Here is a 20542-nt window from a genome sequence, read left to right as displayed (position 1 = left end):
GTTACAGATGCCCTATGCTGCAAATACTATGCTGTGGTATCAGCTTTTCTCTACAATCTACAATTTCCACAAGTCTGGAGGATTATGTAAGTGGAGGCCAAAGAATCCATTTGGAGAATTGAAAACTAGCAAATATGTTTAAAAATTAGGACTTAAAAAAATTTGTACAAATCAGAATGAAAACGCTGAAGTATAGACAGTGTGGGAAGGGAAGGGAAGGGAAGGGAAGGGAAGGGAAGGGAAGGGAAGGGGTCTAGCTGAACAACTTTAGAGGAACAGCTTTGCCCAACTTTCTGCCCAGATATTGTGAGCAGCATTTCACATCAGTTGTCTGCAGTTTCTTTCAAGGTACAGATAAAGTTAAGTGTCACTTAAAACAGAAACATCTATTACTCAAGCCTCCTGCTCATCACAGATGAGGCATATCCCTGGTTAACAACATGGGCTACATCTCTGTGGAGGCTTACAATAGCTTCAGAGCATTTGGCCAAAAGTCACAACAAGCCTGCCATCAAGCTGAGAAGTGAAAGGGCACTCAAATGCTTAGTTTGTGTTGTCTCATGAAGAAAATCTTAAGAAGAATGTTACAGGGAAGCTTTTAGAGAAAATAAAAATATTTATTTCTTTCCTCTTCTGAGGGTTTTTGAATTTACACTGGCATTTGACTGAGCAGTTACTTAGCATGCTGTACACCACATTTCACTTACAACAACAGCGGACACAGTAAAGTTCCCCTTTTCCCCAGAAGATGACAATAGTGTATATTTTTCATAGAGTGTTACAATTTTTCAAGGTTTGGGGGTTTTTTTCTTCTTTTTTTAAAGGCTCAAACAAAGGAAAATATGTTTGAAAGGAAGGCTCTATGATGAGAGGGACACTGAAACCGGAGATACAAAACTTGTTTCTATGATACATTAAATATCCTACCATGGTCAAACAGACACACACAATAACATTTATATGTGCAAAGGATCCACAACTGTAGGTCTTCCACCACATCTATAAGTTGCTTCAGCAGCAGATTTTGTAATCAATCACAGACACCTGTAAGACAAAAGAATAAGGAACAAGTGTTAACAGAGAGACACTTTTCCCATCCACAGCTTGTAGCTCATTAGAATTTGCAAGAATCTTTAAGATCAAGGCTGACTAATTCATCTCCTGGTCCTGTGCCATTCTGTGATCAGCACATGACTGATATCTGATTTATCTGTGATCTAGTTACAGCAGGGGCAGCAAGGCTGTCCATGGAGACACCCAGCATTTCCCAAACCTATAAAAGATGGAGGAAGTGAAGCAGCATCACACCTGTCAGCCTCCAATCAGTAAGACCACCCTCCATTTGGTGCACAAAGTGGGTGTTTTTACCCACCACGCAGCATTATGGTTTATGTCACTTGTGCTGCTAATAGCACGCTGGGGAAAGGTAAGACAGCAAACACACATTTGTAATACACCACCCAGCTCATCAACAGGAACAGTAAAACCTTTAAAACAGACATAACAGCAAAAGCAATTAAGGAAACTCCTTCAGTTCAGAGCTACCTGGGGCGAGCACATGAACTGGCATACAAGCTGCCTGGAGGCCCTGGAGAGCAGTTGCTGAATTAGTGAGGATTGGAACAACTAATTGGTGATTGTTTATCAAATAATACACTAGCAATTCCACTATACTCTAAGAGGGAGGCAAGAATAAAGCCATTTCAGGTGCCACCACTGTGAACTTAGCATTTTTCTAAGATACATAAGACATATTCTTCAACTCTTTTAAGTGTCCATATGCAGACTAGACAGAGGCTGGCAGGAGGCACATTTATAAGTGCATTTATTTCAAGTGTCTCTGCTAGTTCAAAGGACTCAAACAAAAAACTGTTGTCTAAAAAAAACACAGATGTGGTTTGGAGACGAGAAGGAGGACAACTTATCACTTTTGAGGTGGGAGGAAGGGATGGCAAATATGGCACTAATTAATATAAAGCCTTCTCCTTCCTTGCTGCCCTGCTGTCCCCAAACACACAAAACGAAGAATCTACTCTGCTTTGCTCTCTCAATACTCTTGGCACGTACCTCCTTCTCTCTCCCCCTCGCACTCCCTCTCTCTCCATAAAGGGGCATGAAATGAGAAATTTTAGCAAGGTTTCTTTACAGAAGAGAGGCTTGGCTTCAAGCCCAGTATACATATGTGGGAGGGAGTCTTCAAAGAGAGACTCCCTCAGCGCTGCCCAAGAAAGCCAAACTTCTCACGGCCCGCAAGCGAGGTTTGCTGGGACTCACTGGCTCAAGCCCCAACAGTCCCTCAGAGACAATAAATGCCCAAGGAGGTAAAAACATCTGCATGATGATGTCTTGAATTTTCCTTAGTTTGAACTTTAGGAAGAAATGACTGCATGTCAAGAGGAATGGCTTAAAAAAACCCCAAACCCAATCAAAAAACAATTCAAAAAAACTTGGGGTGTCACTGGATTTCCCTTTTATATAGCATGTCCAGTTGTAAGAATTAGTCAATTTATACTAAGGATTATTTGTTGTCTTTAGCTTTGTGCAGATGATTTCTTTTCAACAATTCCTTATAGACTCTTGTAATGGTGTGTTGGTATAGTTACACAAGCATAGACAATTTACACTTACAGAAAGGCCATTTGCAGGTATAGTTTAACAACACTTCCATGAAAAAATTGAGTTGACCAAGAAAAAAATCCTTTTTTCCCCCTGGTCTAACTTCATACATTCTAGGGCTTTTGCTAGCATATAATGATGACAAAACTAGAATAAATCCCTATCTGACACAGCTATGGCAGCAAGACTAAAGCCCTCCTCTCAATTAGGTTGAAGTGCTTCATATTTAAGCAACATTTATGTTACAAGCTTTTCCCCTCACAGCACAGTGCATCCTCCCCAGTCACCTGGCTTTGCATTGCTTCCTGCCCATACTCTGGTAACCATGGATCTCCTAGACAACATTTACAGCATCAAGTATGCAATTGCAAGCTCACCTAGGGCCATTTAAAAGGAGTTTATTCTTGATTGTTTAAAAAAATTCCCTCCATCATGCAGACAGACATTCTGCAATTTCTGATGAACTCTCATCCCCAGCTTACAGCCAATTCTGACCCACTTCTTGGTATTGTGGTAGTAAATGCTGTACCACACAGTTGAAATGTATGTTTGCTTTAGTTGTGTCTCCATCCTGTTTTAAGATGCACAACATGAATCAAATGCATCTAGTTTCCTCAGCCATATTTTCACTTTGAACATATCAGAAGGTAAACAAAGCAGACAGCTCTTAACTGATTCTTTTTTCTTTAATTAAGTGGGAGTTTCTTACCATGCCCAATGAAATCCAGAATGCTTCTGTGTAGATGCCTGAAAAAGAGAGAAAAGTGTTTAAAAGACAGTCTTTTGCTCAATGAAAGTCTAACTCCACAAAAAAAAAAAAAAAAAAAAAGAAAAAAAAAAAAGAACTATTGCCAGCATAATTCTACAGGTTGAGTTAAATAAATAAATACTTATCTGATTAATTGTTGCCTGGAATCCATTTGTGCTTGTATCTCTTGAGTTAGAGGCCATATTAAAAAAGTGCACAGGAGATTTGAAATCTGAGGACAACCTACAGCTTGATTCTAAGAAGGCTCAATGCACCAGTACTTTCCCATGGTGTGGGTGAGACAGGTTTAGTCATCAGGTGTAACAGAGAGCAGTCTGTTGCAATCCAACATTACGTGGAGAGCCAACTAGAAAGCAACGTTTTTAGCACATACACTGCACACATTACAATACCCTCAAAGAAAAGAAAATCAGGTGTTACAGTACACAGGCTTTATTCAGGTCAGCTGCATTTCAGTCTCTCTGAAAAGCTACAGCAAGTGCCTAGATAGAAAGACGTTCACAATTTGGAGATTATTGCCAGACATCAACATCACTGTTATTCACATGTGGGTGACACACTAAGGTATTATCGATACAGCTATAAAGACAAAAAGATCCTTCAAAATCATTAAAATATCTTTGCAAATTAGGACTTCACCCTGAACCTGGTTTTGTCCATCTCAGACTTCTCTTTTCAAAAATCCTTCTGCCGTTCTTTTCTGCAAGAACACTCACTGAAATCCTTCCACAAAAGCACAAATTGCTTTTTAAGGGCAGGAGCTTGTTTGTCATGTATTTAAACAATACCCTGCACAGGGTGGGTGTAATTACATGGGAAGAGACAGATGTGATAGGCTCAGAGACTGAGGGAGTTGAGCATCCTATCACACTCACGACTTTCACTTTTTCCTCCTCAGGCAAATGCCAACAGCCTCAGCTCCTTCCCCAGTCCCACTGTCCCAACCTCTGGGACTCCCCAGCTCCCAGCAATCTCTGGTGAGGTGATTCCCTGAATCAGAACTACATTTTTGTGTACAATAGCCTTTGGGAGAGTTTTCTTTAAGGGGAATGTCCAAACACCCCCGTTGACATGGGAATTCTTAGCATCTATAATATCCCAGGGCAATTTCACAGCTACAGGAAGTCCTTTTTGCAAGTTTCAAAACTGTCACCTAACCATTCTCTTGAGGCTGCTTGGCTCCCATGGCATGGGAGAGTGAATGGGCATTTTCTATTTGCTTTCTCCACGCCACTTGAGAGTTCATAGATCTTTGTTTCTTCCTGCTCAGATAGATGCCCAACAATACAAAAAAGTATTGTTTTCCACATGGGAGTCACTCCACATTTTTATCAATATTTTCTGTATCATCTCCCCTTCTTCTGCATCCTTTCTAAAATGATGGAGCAAGGATGCAATATTGAAGTGTGCCATGCATTTATGCTGTAGCATAAAAACTCTTGTTTTTGTTCACAATTTTGTTTACCAATCAGTCCCAGTATTCAGGTTGGGTTTTTTCTTTTTCTCATTCCTATTGCACATTCAGCAGGCATTTTTATACAATTATTATAAACCAAGCTTTCTTTCCAAACAATAATTTACATTCCTTCACTGTGTATTTCAATGTAGAACTATTTCTCTTCCTCTGCATTATTCCATGTTCTGCCAGGTGGTTCTTTGGTTACTCTGTATGGTAAGGCTGTTCTGCAGTCCCATAGCACATCCTCACCTCAGCTATCCTGTTTGATCTGGTATCACCAGGAGGCTTTTTTGCCTCATTCTCCACCTCTTTCAGGACTATGCTGAGCAGCACCAGACTCAACAGCATGACCTCACTGGTCTTTCCACCCCTTCTGTAAAAGCTGGCCAGTTTCCCCTCACTTTTATTTCCTAAACTGAAATTATTATTAATCCACTTAAGAACTTTGCACCTTAGCCCACTGAAGGTTTTTGAAGATGTATAAATAACAAAACAAACAAAACTTGGAAAATTTGTTCACGTGATTGTAACAGAAGCACAAACATTCTGAAGCTCGAAAATTTTCTGTCCAAAATCTACTGTCCAACCCTTTTTTCAAGTAATCCTTACCCTTCACATACCAAGGTTTTAGCTTCTTCTTGAAATGACAGCATACATTACACCCTGGAACAACTCCCCAGCCACAGGAGTTGCCCCATTTGTGGGGAATGTGTCACTCGCCTCAGAGTGCTTTTCTCCCTGTGCTTTCTTGAATCCCAGGGAGCTGCTAACAGGAGGGCCAGTTCCACACCCAGTGTTATGAGCTGCAAGTGCCCCATTGCTTCCAGGACTATTAAGCCAAGGTATGTAGTAGAATACAACAGCTCTGGAGATTTTTTTCCCTATATAGTCCATCTGGAAAGATATTTTTTCCTGTTCTTTTGTATTTTGGAAAAGCTGTAGCTCTTCTCTCCCACTCTCAACCTTCTTGTGCACATGCATAGGTTGAACAACGATGCACGTTCCATGCTCACACAAACCCTCTGGCTTTGAATGTCGTTCAAACAACACAATGCCACATATGGTTTCCCAGTGTTCAAGAGCAGTTCAGAAGTCCCAATTTAGACTCTGAGGCCCACCAAATAAAAAGGAATGTGATGCATATGTTCCCAGTTCTAGCTCAGCAAATATAGGCTAGAGGAAGAGAAAAACATCAAGCCTGGTAACTTAATATTACACTAGATGAATAAGTATAACTTTCTAAATAAAAGTAATTGGCTCAAATATAATGCCAATAACCCTTCAGGGACTTGAGCTGGTGAGTACCATTGAGAATAATAAAAGAGGCAATTCTTACTGCATGCATACACTTTAAGAACAAAAACACAGTGGGAGAATTTTAATTCCAATGATTTGGATAAAGCTGGCTGTCCTGAATCAGCAAGCAAAGCACAACAGCTACAGTGAAGTTAAAAACCAAAAGAACTGTAACTTTTAGACAGCAATCCAACCTCAGCTATGCACAGCTCCAGGATTCCTAGGTCAACACACCGAGTGAATGCTGTGCTACAACATGTAGCTTCTTTAGGAATAGGATCTCCACCACAGGAAGCACAGGCCCCTGGCAAACACCAGATCTGAAGTGGCTGGTGGTCCTCACAGAGCAGTGCTGTGGATGGAAAGGTGTCTGCTCAGGCCCTGCATCTGCATGGCCCTTTCCTGCAGCAGAAGCAGTACATAATTGCTCCTAAGCAATGAAGAGTTGAAAAAAAAAAAAAAAACCTGAAGGAAATAGATTCTGGTATTATTCTGATTCTGCCTTCTCCAGCAGAGTTCTGCTCATTGCAACCCTAAAGCACAGGAGCAGCTGGTACTTTCTTCTCAGAGGAGACTACTCCAGAGACTGGTCAACACTGCAATTAAAGGATGCACTTACTGATTACACAGACCCTCCAGATTTCCCCAAGGTAACCAGTGAAACCCCAGTCTACCTTTTTCAAGGATATAAACACTGTGGGAAGAAAGCAGTCAGCCCCTGCCATCCTGGCCAGGATGCACCTCCTGCAGCACAAGTTGCTTCCTTTAGACCCAGTGCAGCAGGGAGCAGGAGTGGATTCAGCCCAGCTCATTCACCACTTAAAAATTAATGGCAAATGCAGCCTCTCTAGCTGCAGGTAAGGCACCCCAGAGACCTCTGAAAACTAATGTCAGCCCTCCAACTCCTGTTCCTATTACAGCACTAATCTTCAGGTCCATCCCCACACCAGCCAGTGCTTAAAGCAGCCTGTTAACTCTACCAAAGGACTGATTTTAACTCGGCTCACATACACAGAAAGGTAAATGCAACATGCCAAGAAACACATTCTGCTATCAAAGAATGACTTAGAAGTATCAAATTTTTAATATCACATACTTATTTACTGATGCCTGCCCTAGCAGGCATATGTAACCTAATACTGTATTTTACTGATATTGCAGACAGTATAACCAATCTCCTAAACTCTCAACACTCTCAATGGATTAGTATGATGTGTGGAGCAGTTTTAGCTTACAAAGCACTACTTTAGTGTGTAGAGTTATTGATTTAACTTAGAAATTCTGCTATGTCGTGAATTTTTACTGATTTACCTTTACAGTAGTGTAAGAATATCTTTTCTCCCCCCAAAAAACTTTGACACACTTCCTTATCCAATACAAAATATTGCTCCTAGTAGGATTTCAGGACAGGCGCTCAGTAATCAAAATTATGGATTTTTTGAAAAATTTTTTGTGTTGCAGGGCTCCTCCCACATTAGTCATGTCTTTTTTTTTTTTTTTAAATAAACCTGGCATAACCCCCAAACTTTCCAGAAATTTCTCAAAGAAACACCTGCAGTTATATATCAGTGTACCCTCTCCCTTCTTCCAGCTTCAAGCTGGGCAGATGCTGATACAAAGGGAAAAATTCTCCCATCTGGAATACTTCCCAAAGGTACTGATACATTTTCCTTCTTCTCAGCTGCAGTAGTCACTCAATCATCCAGTCTCCTCTCCTTTTGAATGCTGCAGGAATCTCCCATGTGCCAGCCCCAGCCCCAACTCACAGTTCTAGCACGTATGGAAAGCTGCAGCTGAATAGTGCATACAAATGACAGCAATAAAATAATGCTGTGGCATTGTTAAAAGCTTATTTGGAAAGCACATTTTAAAAACAAGACCAAACCTGAGAACCACTCAGGAATGTCAATGGTATTCTCCTCCAGCTTTTCTTCATCAGCAGCTGTCTCTGCAGCCATGTAACTCCAACTCCTACCTTCTGCCCTGCACCACACCCCTTCCATCACTGTATCACAAGTATCTTTCTTTTCTTCTGTTAACTATTCTGTGTTTAAATCCTCCTTTACTCTGCCATGTTAATCAATAACAGCCCCCACCACCTCTATCTTTCATTCCCCTGCTAATCAATGTGATATTGAAAGTGCTTCAATTTTACCTTATGATGACTTCACATGGCATAAACCACCATCAAAAAAGAAGTCTAGAGTCTAGCTCTATGAATATGCTTTCCCCCTTTTTTTTTTTGCAAAGGCAGACTTACATCAATAACTAAATATGCCAAAAGGCTCACCTAGTCTGTATCCTGAAGTACCCCAACTCACTCCATTTTTGTACATTCAATGAATTATAGTCTTTAACTGTATTCATCAAAACACTCCATATCAGCCCATGCCCAGTAGCCAGTGACATGTGACTTTAGTAAGGGCTTAGATTTACAAAGAGTTGCTGCACATCTGTTGATTCACATCAATCAGTTACATGTATGTTTTTCTCTGGCTTATGGCAAATGCAGGATAAATCACAATAGCTTCAAAAAAGTCTTGCCTCATAGAAAGAATGCCATATGGTTCTATGCCACTTCAACACCACAAGGAAATTGCCACAGAAAAGATTTACACATTAAAGCATCGCTTTAGTCTCAGATACTTTACCTTGATTTACAGTGTTTCCACACCTTCACACTTTAAGATAATGTTATCATAGTATCTAGATGCAACCAAATTCTCCCTATGTTAAAAAATATATTTAAGTTTATATCTAAACTTCTGTTATGGTAAATAAAGCCCTGTGATTTCAGAAGGCACATAGATCATAGACAAATGGGTCTAGCAACCAAAATCTTCTCTCTCACCCAATGATAAATTGTGCCATTCCAGCAGCTATTTAGACCTCACTGCCTGAACTCATGCTGACCTGAAACATACCCATTCCTTCATTACCCCAAGCTTTGTGTCATGTGCAGCATCAAACAACTTATCTTCTTCCTCCTTACACCTCCAGCAACAGCACTCTTTTCAAAGTTAAAAAAAAAAAGAAAAAAGGCAAAAAAAGCAGACTATTTAAAATGAACTGATGTTTATGAAGTTAAAACAAAACAGAAGAGCACACCCGACTCTGCTCTGTATTTTTCAGCAGCAGAATATCCTGCGGTGGCCTCAGCCAGCTGGGCTCCGTGACCCTCAGATTGATCCCTTGAGTGTGTTCCCATTTTATCAAGCAATGAACACTCCAGCCCCAAAGCCAGCAAGAAGTTTGTCACTGACTTCAGCTGAGAACAGGAACCGGCTCAATCATAGGAAACCTTGAGCTAAATAAAGCAGCAAGAAAAGGCACAGGAGGGAGGTGGGGGGTGTCAGCTCAGAGTGCTGTGGGGCACAGCTCTGCTTGTTACCAAGGTTACTTGGTACTTCCCCACATAAGATTTCATTTTCAATCACCAATAAATCTGCAAAAGTTTGACCCCCTTGAGTGGGAAACTGGGGTTGAAATGCATTAAATATGTGCTGCAGCCTGATTTGGGGGGGAGGAAAAGGTTTTCAGACATAATATTGTAGGCAGTTTTGAGAAAGAGGTTACAGGGAAATGTGTGGATGTGGAAAGCTCTTTTCCAGTAAAGACTCACCACTATGGCTTTGGGTCTGACAATAAGTATGTCACAGATCCAAAATTTCCTGATTGTGTCAGGCACGTGTCTAAACAAAAACCTGCCCGAATTTGAACAGGTTGTAAGTCCTCAAACAGAATGGAAAAGAAAAACACCAGTTAAAAAACAGTCAATAAAGATATATTCAATATTTAGCTGCTTTAGCCGATAAGCTGCTTAGGCAATTTCAGCCATTCCCTCAAGGCTCCCAAGCCACTAGGTTTGCTCCAAGCTGGGACTCAGCAGGACTTTCCCTAAAACTGCAATTCCAGTGTGCTGAATGCTGTTCTGTATAAAAGCATGGATACCCTCTTCCTCCACCAGGGTCTCCCCAGCCAACACCTCATTTGCTCCAATGAACATGGAAGAGAAAGTTTTCAGAACGAAACATAGTCCCTACTATGTTTGTGTCAGGCTTGCAACATTTAGGGAGAAATAGAGGGGAAAAAAGTATGTAGGTAGGGAAAATTCTCTCCCTAAACCCTTAATGACTGGCCTGGAGAGGCTGAAATTACCATAGATGAGAAATGGGATCTGAAAGTCATGGAAACTGAGATAGTTCACGAGTCTGGCACTGAAATCTGTGAAAAAAAAAAAAAAAAAACCATAACAAAGAGGTGTGGCAATGTGGTGTGAGTCTCAGCTCTGATGATCTTGGATGCAGAAGAAATGCTGAGACTACGTCCAAGGGGTACCAACTGGCTGAAGAATCTCTGGAAAGGAGTCCAGGCCTAAGGTTCAGTGGGAACAAACCAACATAGCGGAAAATGCCAAAGTCCAAGCAGAGGCAGACCAGAGGAAGATCCTTGACCAGGGTAATTTTTGTGGCTGAGCCAAAAACTAAGATTTCTGTCAAATATTTGTGAAGTGAATCATAAATGGGATTGGTGCTGCTTCATGCCAGCCTGTGGGAAAGATGTTTGGTGGCCACCAGTTATTCCACTAGTGGCCCTGTTTGATGTGGTTGAGAGGAAGATCTCTGGTCTGTCCAACAACTCACAGAAGTGCACATTTCACACCCTACAATTAATTTGGGGTTTGCAAAAAGTGAGTTGGCAGGGAGCAACTTCTTCCCCTGTGTCTCTCCTACTCCCTGTCTGTTCATGTAGTTTTATTTTAAAAGGCTTGATTTTGCAACCTATAGCTGCATCCATTCCTGTGGTGCCTCAGCCTGTACTTATCTACACACCTCTATTTCTTGAAGCTCAATGAGAGTTAGGAAATTGTGTTTTGAAATGTGCACCTTGTCATTGCATAAAGACCTTATACTGTGGAGGAGACAAGGAAAGGGATATTTTTCATTCTTGAGAAATAGTTATGGCCATATTGAAGAGTACAGCTTCCTTCCCCTCAAAAGAGTGTTTTAATCCTAATATCATACAAGGGGATAACTTTGGTACTATGGTAAAATCTGATCTGAGCAGCCTCATTGACTTAGGACAGCATTCCTTCTCATGAACAAATACAGTATTCTTCTGGGATCTTTTCCTGAATTTACTTAAAACATGGTGATTTCAAGTTTTACATGCCACTTTTTGTTGGTTACTCAGAGAAACTTTGCTAAATAAAATCTGAAAGCATCACTACAGATGGGAAAACAGAGCCCCATGAGAGAATAGTACTTGCTCCAACTCCCTATGCAACCCAGGAGGTGATTTGAAAAAGAAGACATAACTTCCTACCACACAGGCCTCCTCTGTGGCAACCCAAAAAAAAAAAAAAAAAAAAAACAGATCCAGGATTATTTAACTTGTGGTGACACTTGCCTTTCAGTAAAAAGGCTGAAAAATATCTTGATCAGTGCCATAGCTCATGAACTTACACAAAACTTTCCAGTTCAAAGCACACAATAAATCTGGCATACGGCATATCTCACCCGCCATTCCGAGAACTACCAGGTCATTTGTTCCCTGGAAGGATCACCTCATTCAGATCCTGGTGCTGTTTCTTTCCCAGTGCTACACTGGCTGTATGGCTGACAAAGGAAAGGACAGTTCTTGTTAAACTTGCAGCATCTCAGAAGTTTCATCACCTCCAGGGAACCTTCTTGCATTTCCATTACTACTCCTTCCCCCTTCAAATACTGCTATTTGATATTTGCTGTTCACCACAAATGCACTGTTTTCTGTGCAGGGGTTGGGCCAGCACAAGCCATTTAGCCTGGCAGTTTGAAGAAAAATGCTAGAATGCCTTTTACAGAAGAACAAACATTGACTCACGTTAGGAAATGTCACTTGTGCGATGCGCTGTTTTGCAAGACCACCATGGTTGCACTGCCTCACTCTGATCAGCCACATTACTATTTGAATACTGGATGACAACAGTTGAAGATTAATTCCAGAAAGTTATTCATGCCTGGAGGTTCAGATTTCCAAGCAGAAGCATGTGGGCTAGACTATGGCATTTCAGCACATCCCCAAGGAAAGTGCAGTGGGAAGTCACCCAGCCCCAAGAGGATCAGAGTAGCTTGTACCTTTGCAAAATAATCCCTCTTCCTGCTTCTCTGTATCCAGGACACCATCAAAGATGATATGCCAAGGGCCTTTACTTGCTCCCAGCCAGCATTGCCAGACAGTATGCTTACAAAAGGTGTGGACATACTCAGCCTTGTATTCCCATTGGAGGAAGACACATCATTTATTTAGCCTGGGAAGCAAAAAAGGCCATTCTCAGACAAGCAAGACAATGTGTTTGTGTACTGATCAAGTCAGGACCTGCTTGGCCCTCAGCATTTATTTCAGTTCCATACTCCTTACATAAGAATCTTCAAGTGAGAGAGACTTTGAGAACATGACAGTGTGAGAAGAGATCCTGTCAAAACATAAGTGTGAGGCCCTATGCGGTGAAGAGCCTCTCAAGAACGCTTTCTGCCACAAGAACAAATCCTTCCCCTGGATTGCTCCTGACACACACAGAGCATGAAGCTGATGTCCAGGAGCATTACTGGAAAGCCAGGGCAGAGGGGTTCAGCTAGCCAGCACCTAACCCTCTGTAGGAGAAGATCCAAGGATGCCTGCATTCCACTGCTAGTTGGTGCTTAGGGTTTGAGGAATATAAACAACAGTGAGGTTATTTGAGATTTTACATATTTTTTCCAGAAGTCATCATAATACACACTTTTTCTTCTACCATGTCTTTTTTTAAATAAGGGAGGAGAAGCAGCCTACTTCTAAGGTGGGCTCAGCAATCCCAGCTCAACCCCAGCAACATCTAAGGGAGTGCCTTCATCATGCAAAATTCCACTGAAGACAGGAGTAGAAGATATTACTTGCTGATTCCCACCTTTGCAATGCAAGTTCAGAGCCAGCAAAAAGAAAGTCTCTAGTATAAAATTCAATAGTACCACTACACAGAAGCCACCAAGACATCAGGTCTTAAACACATGAATCCAGTTATTATTGTGTTCTTGAAACTAACTGCCTGACATCTCCACGTAGCAAGGAACAAAATATGAAAATTTTGGCTAAATATTAATTAAGAGATATGCAAAGGAGTATGAATTGAATTCTTCAACATACTGAACACTATTTTAACAAATGAACCCATGTTTATGCTAGGTAGAAGTTCAGACAGAAATCATCTTGAAATATGACTTTCAGCTCCCACATAGGAACAAACTACAATAAACAATTATTAAAAATAGCTGCAATTTCTCTACTGATTGGTACTGAAAATCAGAAAGGTTTTTAAAATAACCAACAAGAGTGTGAGAAGGTTTTTTGGGCTAAATACAAACAGTAAAAAACATTGATCTTTTAGGCTTTTTGAGGGACAAAAAAGTCCAAATTTAAAGTCCTCTCCTTCTCCCTCCTTCTATGACCTGGGCAGAGACAGGAGACATTTATAATGATGTGTAGTAAAGACAATTTTTCCACTGCTTTGCAATCATGTGCCTCCATAAAACAGACAGAACACTGCCAGTGGAAAGACAGAGAATTTCTGGTGTGTGCCTTTTATCCTGCTATTTTACAGCAGTATGGGCATAAAACAGGCTCACACAGCTCTCATGGATCATTATAAAAGTCCAGGTCAACAAAGATCGGGCTCCTTGTCTAAACTGTCAGCTGTGACCCTCATGCAGATACCCTGCCTCTAAAACACACAGCACAGCAGGCAAAGGACTGCTCAAAGTGATTCTGTGCTGCTGTCTGCTGAGATTACACACACCACTCCAAAGGTTTCCACCCCTTCCACATCTATTTGCCAGCCTCTGAAGTTTAGGGCCACAAATTATCCATACTGTAATGCAGCATGTTTTATGCAGCTACAAGTTTCTCTAGATCACCAGCACCTCGAGGAACTGAGAAAACAAACAAACAAACAAACAGGAAAAAAAAAAAACCTAGTCAAAAAAGAAAATGGAAAAAACCACAAACAACAAACTGGGAAATCATCTTCACCTTAAGCAAACCATGTTAGAGGCTCTATTTTAAAAGCAGCAAGCTCAGGATTTCAGCCTGAGATACAGACAGTGTTGAGACAAGGGGTCTACTCCAAATTCAGTATAACTAGTATTTACCAGAGGAGGGAAAATGTTCAGAATATAGAGCAGGTCAAGCAAAATTGAAAACACCTTCAAGGTGGGGCACATATGGTAGATGTGCTGACTATATAGGAGTAGACAGGAAGAAAAAGGGGCTTGTATTCAGGATGGAAAAGAGCTGTCTACTGCCATGAGCCAGCACCTGAAACTGTTGAAATGCATTACAGCCATGTTCCCAAGCAAACACTTGGGAACACTTGTGTTGGGCTTCATCCTCACAGCTTCGCAGGGATCAGCATGGGAACTTACTAGACAGAGGCCAGTGCTTTCCCATTTTATCTTAGCCCTTCCCAAAGAGGAAAGGGCACGTTCAGGTGTGAGCAGGCATTTGCAGAAGTGTTGCTGCCACCCTGCTCAAGTTTCCTTTAGCCCAAATTCTAGCAGGGCACAGACACAAGCACTCTGAGCAGATTGTGAGTAAAATACTGGGGTGGGGGGAAAGGGAAGGAGGTAAGAAAACCACCTCCCATGTATCTAAAGTACAAGGGATAAGACAATGAATTAACTTAGCAGGGGTTATTTTCCCTTCAAGTTTTGCATAAGAATCAATAAGAACTAAAGAGATAGGAAAAAAATCTGAAAGAACAGTTGAAAAGATATGGTTTTACAGCCTGTCATAGCATTTTTTTTCTTAAAATAAAATTGATTTTAGTAAACTATTAAATATTAGCTATAATAAGCTATTGAAAAAACAGTGTGTTAAATATTAGCAAAAAACTCTCCCACAGTGTTGCTCCAGAGTCACACCCAAGAGCCAGTTGGGAACTGGCTGTGACAATTCTGTTGCTTCCAAAGGGGCAGGAGCAGGAAGACAGCAGTAATTCACCAACAGCAGCTTTCAACATTACTCATTTTTTCCAAGCAACAATCTCAAGAAGAAAACTTAGCTCCATTCCTCTATACTCTCCCCCACTCCCCCAAATGCAGTCCCTCCAGCAAGTTTAGGTTCTGATACTAGCTGTCCATAAGTCTTGTAATAGTCAATAAAAGCATGAATTAATAAATAGATCATTAGATCTAAGTATTTTCATGATCCAGTCTGCCCCGGCTCTTGCTTCATTAATCCATGCACAATTGTCCCTCAAGCACAGGTGATTAACACTGCCAAAAGCCAGACATCCCACTTCTGTACTTCACAGCAGCTGAGTATCTGAGGATGCAGCACACCCTTCCACATTAACTGAAGCTCCTACTCATCAGCAGCCCAAAGGAGCAGTGCTATTGGAAATGCCATTTGATTAGTCTGTGACTCAAGGAGAACAGCCTTATTTATTATTAAAGCAAAAATTCTCATTAAACTGTATTTTTCAGTAAACCTGGGACTAGCTGATCTCCACAAGTTTTTAGCTTGTTCTGGTACAGTCTTAAGCAGAACACCAAATACAGTGTTTCACAAAGCTAGTTGGAAAGGGTCGCAGAGCCTTTTCACCTCATTCTCATTTTAGCCAGTATAATGAAGATGGACATAGGAACATTTAGCAGACAAGAAATCTAGGACTTTCCCCCTTCCTCAAATTCTTACAGAACTTCACTTTAGGGGCAATTCAGCCTCCTTTCTGAGCTGCTTTTAGAGACTGTCTTAAAACAGGTAACAACACTCAAGATTTGGAAAGTGAGAGGTCACATAATGCAATTACTTCAGATAATCAGATCTGCAGAGTTACTGAGACATCAGCAATGTTTGTCACTGCCTCACAGGAGCTTAAAGCACATAAACAAAATCAATTCCAAGTCCAGAATCCCAAACAAATAAATCAGTTACCCAAACAGATGAGAAAGAGGGAAGCAGTTTTCCCCGAAGCCACTCAGATTTATATTAACAGAACAGAGTAACCCACTGTTTCCAACCACTTTACAATGTTAAAGGCAAAACATAAATTGACATCATAATGTCAATAAACACAACCAACATCAGTATCATAGTCTAAGCCTACCAACCACTGGTCCTGTCCACTGGTCCCTTTGAATTTATTATTGAACAAGGAAACAAAATATGAAAATGTTTGTCTGTCTTTGAAATTAATTGGTGAGTCACTGTTCACCAAGTAAGTCAGGACAAGAACACTTCCACACATGATCCTTCTCCATGAGGTTCCAGCAAACTTTCTGCAGAAATCAGTTAAGAGTTGTGTCTACAAGAAAGAGTTCAGCCAGGTACTGGGAGAATTACAGTGCACAATACCTATTCTATTAGAAATAAATGATCTCATTTACATTTTAATTCTGTGGAACAAACCACTCTCAACAGGGCAGTTTGCTAGAGTTACTGAAGATGTACAGAAGTTGTAATTTTCATCATAAATGCACATTATGCTCTCATTAGAGAAATGAAAGGACCAATAGGCATATTGGAGAAACTGCCTGTCTGGGAGGTGCCTCCAAATCTTCATGAACAGTCTCTTCCTATCTTGCAGTGTATTGTTGCACAGCTAAATATCACAAGAAATCTCATTAGTTGAATGGAAATAAGTACAGAAAATATTGTACTTTTCATTGACCCTTTGGAATGAATAACACCATACAGATGGAAATCGCATCCAAATATCTAAAGCTGTAAATCATTTAACTCTACAAGCTCTAAATACATTCCAATAACTACAGAATGTACTGGTTCCTCTCTTTTATTTAGAGTTTCATTTCTTTGAATTGTGTACTCCTTAAAATAAGAACCTGCCATCCCTGGTGGATCAGAGGACAGAAAGACAAACTCTTGTGTAGGTGCTGCAGTGCACCAAAATACCATTTCTAATTTTTTTGTCTTTTAGCAAAGACTGCAGTCAGGGCTGGGTCAAAGTCTGCTTAGATGATGGGGACATTGGTTTTACTGCATGCCTTTTGTACTCACTGTGATCTTAATATTACTCATGAGAAATTCAAGTAGTGTTTGGCAAATAACTATGGTTCAGTGAAACAGCCAACACCCACTCAAATATTAAAAGACCTTGAAATACACTCTTCACAAGTTATTTCTACAGTGGCAATCACATGTTTATGGGGTGTTAGTACTTACAACAAACAGAGACAGAGTCCTTATTTTAAGCTTTTAGGTAGGGAAGTAACATTAACCCAGCGCTTTCATTTCTGGGGAGAGAGACGCAATCATGAAGTTGAAAGCTATTCTGAGGAAGATTTTTCTTCAGTATTTCTAACTGGGCTTGCATTACTTTATACAGAACACTCATGGGAGCCAAAATGAGAACCCTTCCATGTCACTCTCACTGTCTTTCTGGCTTTAAGACTATGAGCATTATTGTTTTCATGACAGAAGAGCTTCAGGATAATAGAACATCCCAGGAGAGCCTACAGCTCCTTGGTGAGCATTCCCAAAGTAGGGTGAGAAAAGGTTTTGCACAACCTCAAGATCTGGGTCAATGCCAGACATAACCCAGGCCAGGTCTCTGAGATATCCAGTGGTGGGATTTCAACAAGCACTGTTTCCTTCTTTCTTCTCTTCCCATCTTCTGGGTTTTTTTAGAAAACCTCAAGATGAAGTGGGGTTACTTTGGGATGAGACCATCTGTTACCCACAAATGATATAAATGATATAAAATGCTTTCTTCCAAGTTCCCAGAAAAGAAAAAAAAAAAAAACCAAACAAACACAGAAAAGAAACCCCTCTCCCAAACTCCCTTTCCTGCTACCCCAAAAGAGGCAGAGGGCTAAAACAGCATTATCCACTGATATTTTCATTATATACTGAAACATATTCAGATCATTTTCAAGATGCTATCAATGGTAAAAAATGGAATAGCTTGATGATGAACTTCCCATAGATTCCAAATTTTCTGTGTAAACAGAGAGTATGAATTTAGCAGTTCTACCCACCTTATAAGCATATTACTGTCAAAGGAAATCCTCACCTCAAGTGAGCATTTTTTACATTTTTTTATAGACCCTGTCTGAGAACTGGAGCAGCTCAAGAAGGACACCTCACAAGAGCACACAGATACTTGAGTTCCACACTGTTATCGTCTCTAACCACTCACTGAAAGATGCCTTGCAGCAGAGAGAGAAGTCTGTAGCCTACAGAGCAAGGAAAGAGTCAAAATTATTTTGCTCATTCGCCACCCGCCCTCCCTTATCATCATGCAGGAGGAGGAGGGCGATCTATTGATACTGGGTGTAAAGACAGCTGCTCTTCTGATCCAGCGTGGCTTTTGTTAGCAGCAGCAGAGCTGGTGAAAGAGAACAAACGCTCTCCCATACATGCATTGTTAGGGCAGGAGACAAAAGAATACCTGTTTTGAATCACTGAGGACTATTACTGTAACAAAGTACAAGATAACATTTCGCCAGAGGATACAAGAGATTCTGAGAGGAGCAACAATGAAACCAGGCAACCTTTCTGTCATCTTATCAAAAACTGCTTGGGGTACTTACTGAACAGTGGGGGGGGGGTAATAATAGCAAATAGAGAGCAAACACAGTTAATCTTTCCACAAAGGCTTTTTGATAAGTAATAAAATAGAGTTAAGAGAGGCGTGCTGGCCTTTGCCAACTCACATTGCTTAGAAGAAAGGATGTAAGACAGGTCTAAACAATTTTAAAATAAACAAATCCATACACAACAGGGGAATGTTGCATGAATGAATTTTCTCATTCTCCTTTTTCAAGCAATTCAAGAAGCAATCAAAGCACTCCAAGGTTTGCTATGCTTTTACATACTCTTTTTGACACATTGCTTTACAGAACCTTCACAACAGCCCACTATCAGTAGCTTTGGTGTCACTGTATGGTATGTAAATGGAATAGGCAGATCTTTGACATAAAAATAATAATCTCTGGTAAAATTACAGTACTACAGTGTATCATAGCATCAGAACTATGGAAATATTAATACATGGATCTTTGACAATGCATTGTAAGATGTCACTTAGAGCAGTTATTATGCTAATAACGGACACTTATTATAAAACAACATGAAAGAGGTAAGCTATGTGGGTGTAGAAGGAGATATTTAGTATTCAGAAAATGTATTTAAAAGGGAAAAAAAGCAAGTTCTTCATACAGCATCTAATCCCACATTAGGCAGATGAGGAGTTCCCTGGCAGATGGGTGTCAGGGTACCCTGGGACTTGGATGAAGCAGCACATTATCTCTCAAGGGAGCACACATGCCAATATAATTTACAGCATCCTTCGGGCTTGTTTTTGTTATGCAGTGGGCCAAACTGGGACCAAAATAATGAAGGCAGGGGGGAAAGTGGCAAAGCTTTGAGGATTAAGTAGAAAAACTGCTCATCAAGTCCAGCAGGGTTTCAAGAGAACATATTCTGCCCCATGCTCACTGACTTCAAAATAAAATAAAATAAATTCCAAGACTAAAGAAATAAAGAAACCACAATGAGGAAAATGTTTCATACCAAATTCCCTATACAAAGCAAGCAACAAGCCAGCATCATGACTGGTTCCATTCAAGCTACAAGAAAGTGTCCATTTACATTTAAAAAAATATTAAGACTATTAAATGGTGCATTTAAAGCCAAAAGAAATATTTACAAAGAGTTTGTAATATAAGGAGGAATCCAAGGAAAGAGAGTCTCTGTTTGCCTGATGGCTAAAGAGTAAATTTGTCTAGTGTTTTTCTAGTTGGGAAAGGAGCAATGTATAGACATTCTACATTAATTCTCACTTGGGCTTTTTAACTCTGCACTAAGGCCCTGTTTTCCACCAAATCTGAACTACAGAGTCACTCTGGGGGCAGAATCACCCATTTGGCACAGGGCTACTGCACTCTAAATTCAAACCTTAGCTGTGCTTTACAAAAACTTCTATACCACCAAAGCTGTTCTCATCCTTACAAATACATCCCTCAGCCCTGAAACAAACAGAAATCCTGCGTTTGTGAAGACAGAGCAGAAGATGAAACACTTCAGACAACAGCCATAAATAAAATTCTTACATGCACAAACATAATCCATTTCAAACAGGAATGTTGGTGCTTATGCTGCAGAGGTTGGAAATACCTGTCTTTCACCATTAAGCCTCGTGAGGATAATGCTTAGCTGCAATCTAAACCTGGGTGATTGCAGCAGAACAACCAGAAGCTGTGTGATTACTTATTGCAGCTCCCAGTCAGGGAGAGGGAAATCTGCCACGTAGCTCACATGCAGGTACAAGGAACCCCTTGTCTCAAACAAAATAACACAGGGAATTATTTGGATTTTGCTTACAGTTGCAAGGATTTCCTCATGCACATTTCTGTGTACAGATGCAT

General features: G+C 40.6%; 1 protein-coding gene and 1 long non-coding RNA gene across 5 annotated transcripts in view; both read right to left on the bottom strand.

Annotated features, from left to right (window-relative positions):
- The window catches only part of RBMS3 (RNA binding motif single stranded interacting protein 3), a 707113-nt gene that overhangs the window by 661819 nt on the left and 24752 nt on the right, over positions 1 to 20542 (bottom strand). The gene's annotated exons all lie outside the window — the stretch shown is intronic.
- Positions 597 to 6102, bottom strand: LOC139591143 (uncharacterized). The gene is made up of 2 exons (XR_011679567.1): positions 3326 to 6102; positions 597 to 1044 (listed from the first exon to the last, which is right to left on the bottom strand). It is a non-coding gene; the product is annotated as an uncharacterized lncRNA (long non-coding RNA).

This window comes from Agelaius tricolor, unplaced genomic scaffold (assembly GCF_023055355.1).
Source record: "Agelaius tricolor isolate 1412-34295 unplaced genomic scaffold, bAgeTri1.0.p SCAF_6, whole genome shotgun sequence".
Lineage (NCBI taxonomy): Eukaryota > Metazoa > Chordata > Aves > Passeriformes > Icteridae > Agelaius > Agelaius tricolor.
The sequence above is the reverse complement of the archived record's forward strand: the minus strand, read 5'-3'. Positions and strand labels throughout refer to the sequence as shown.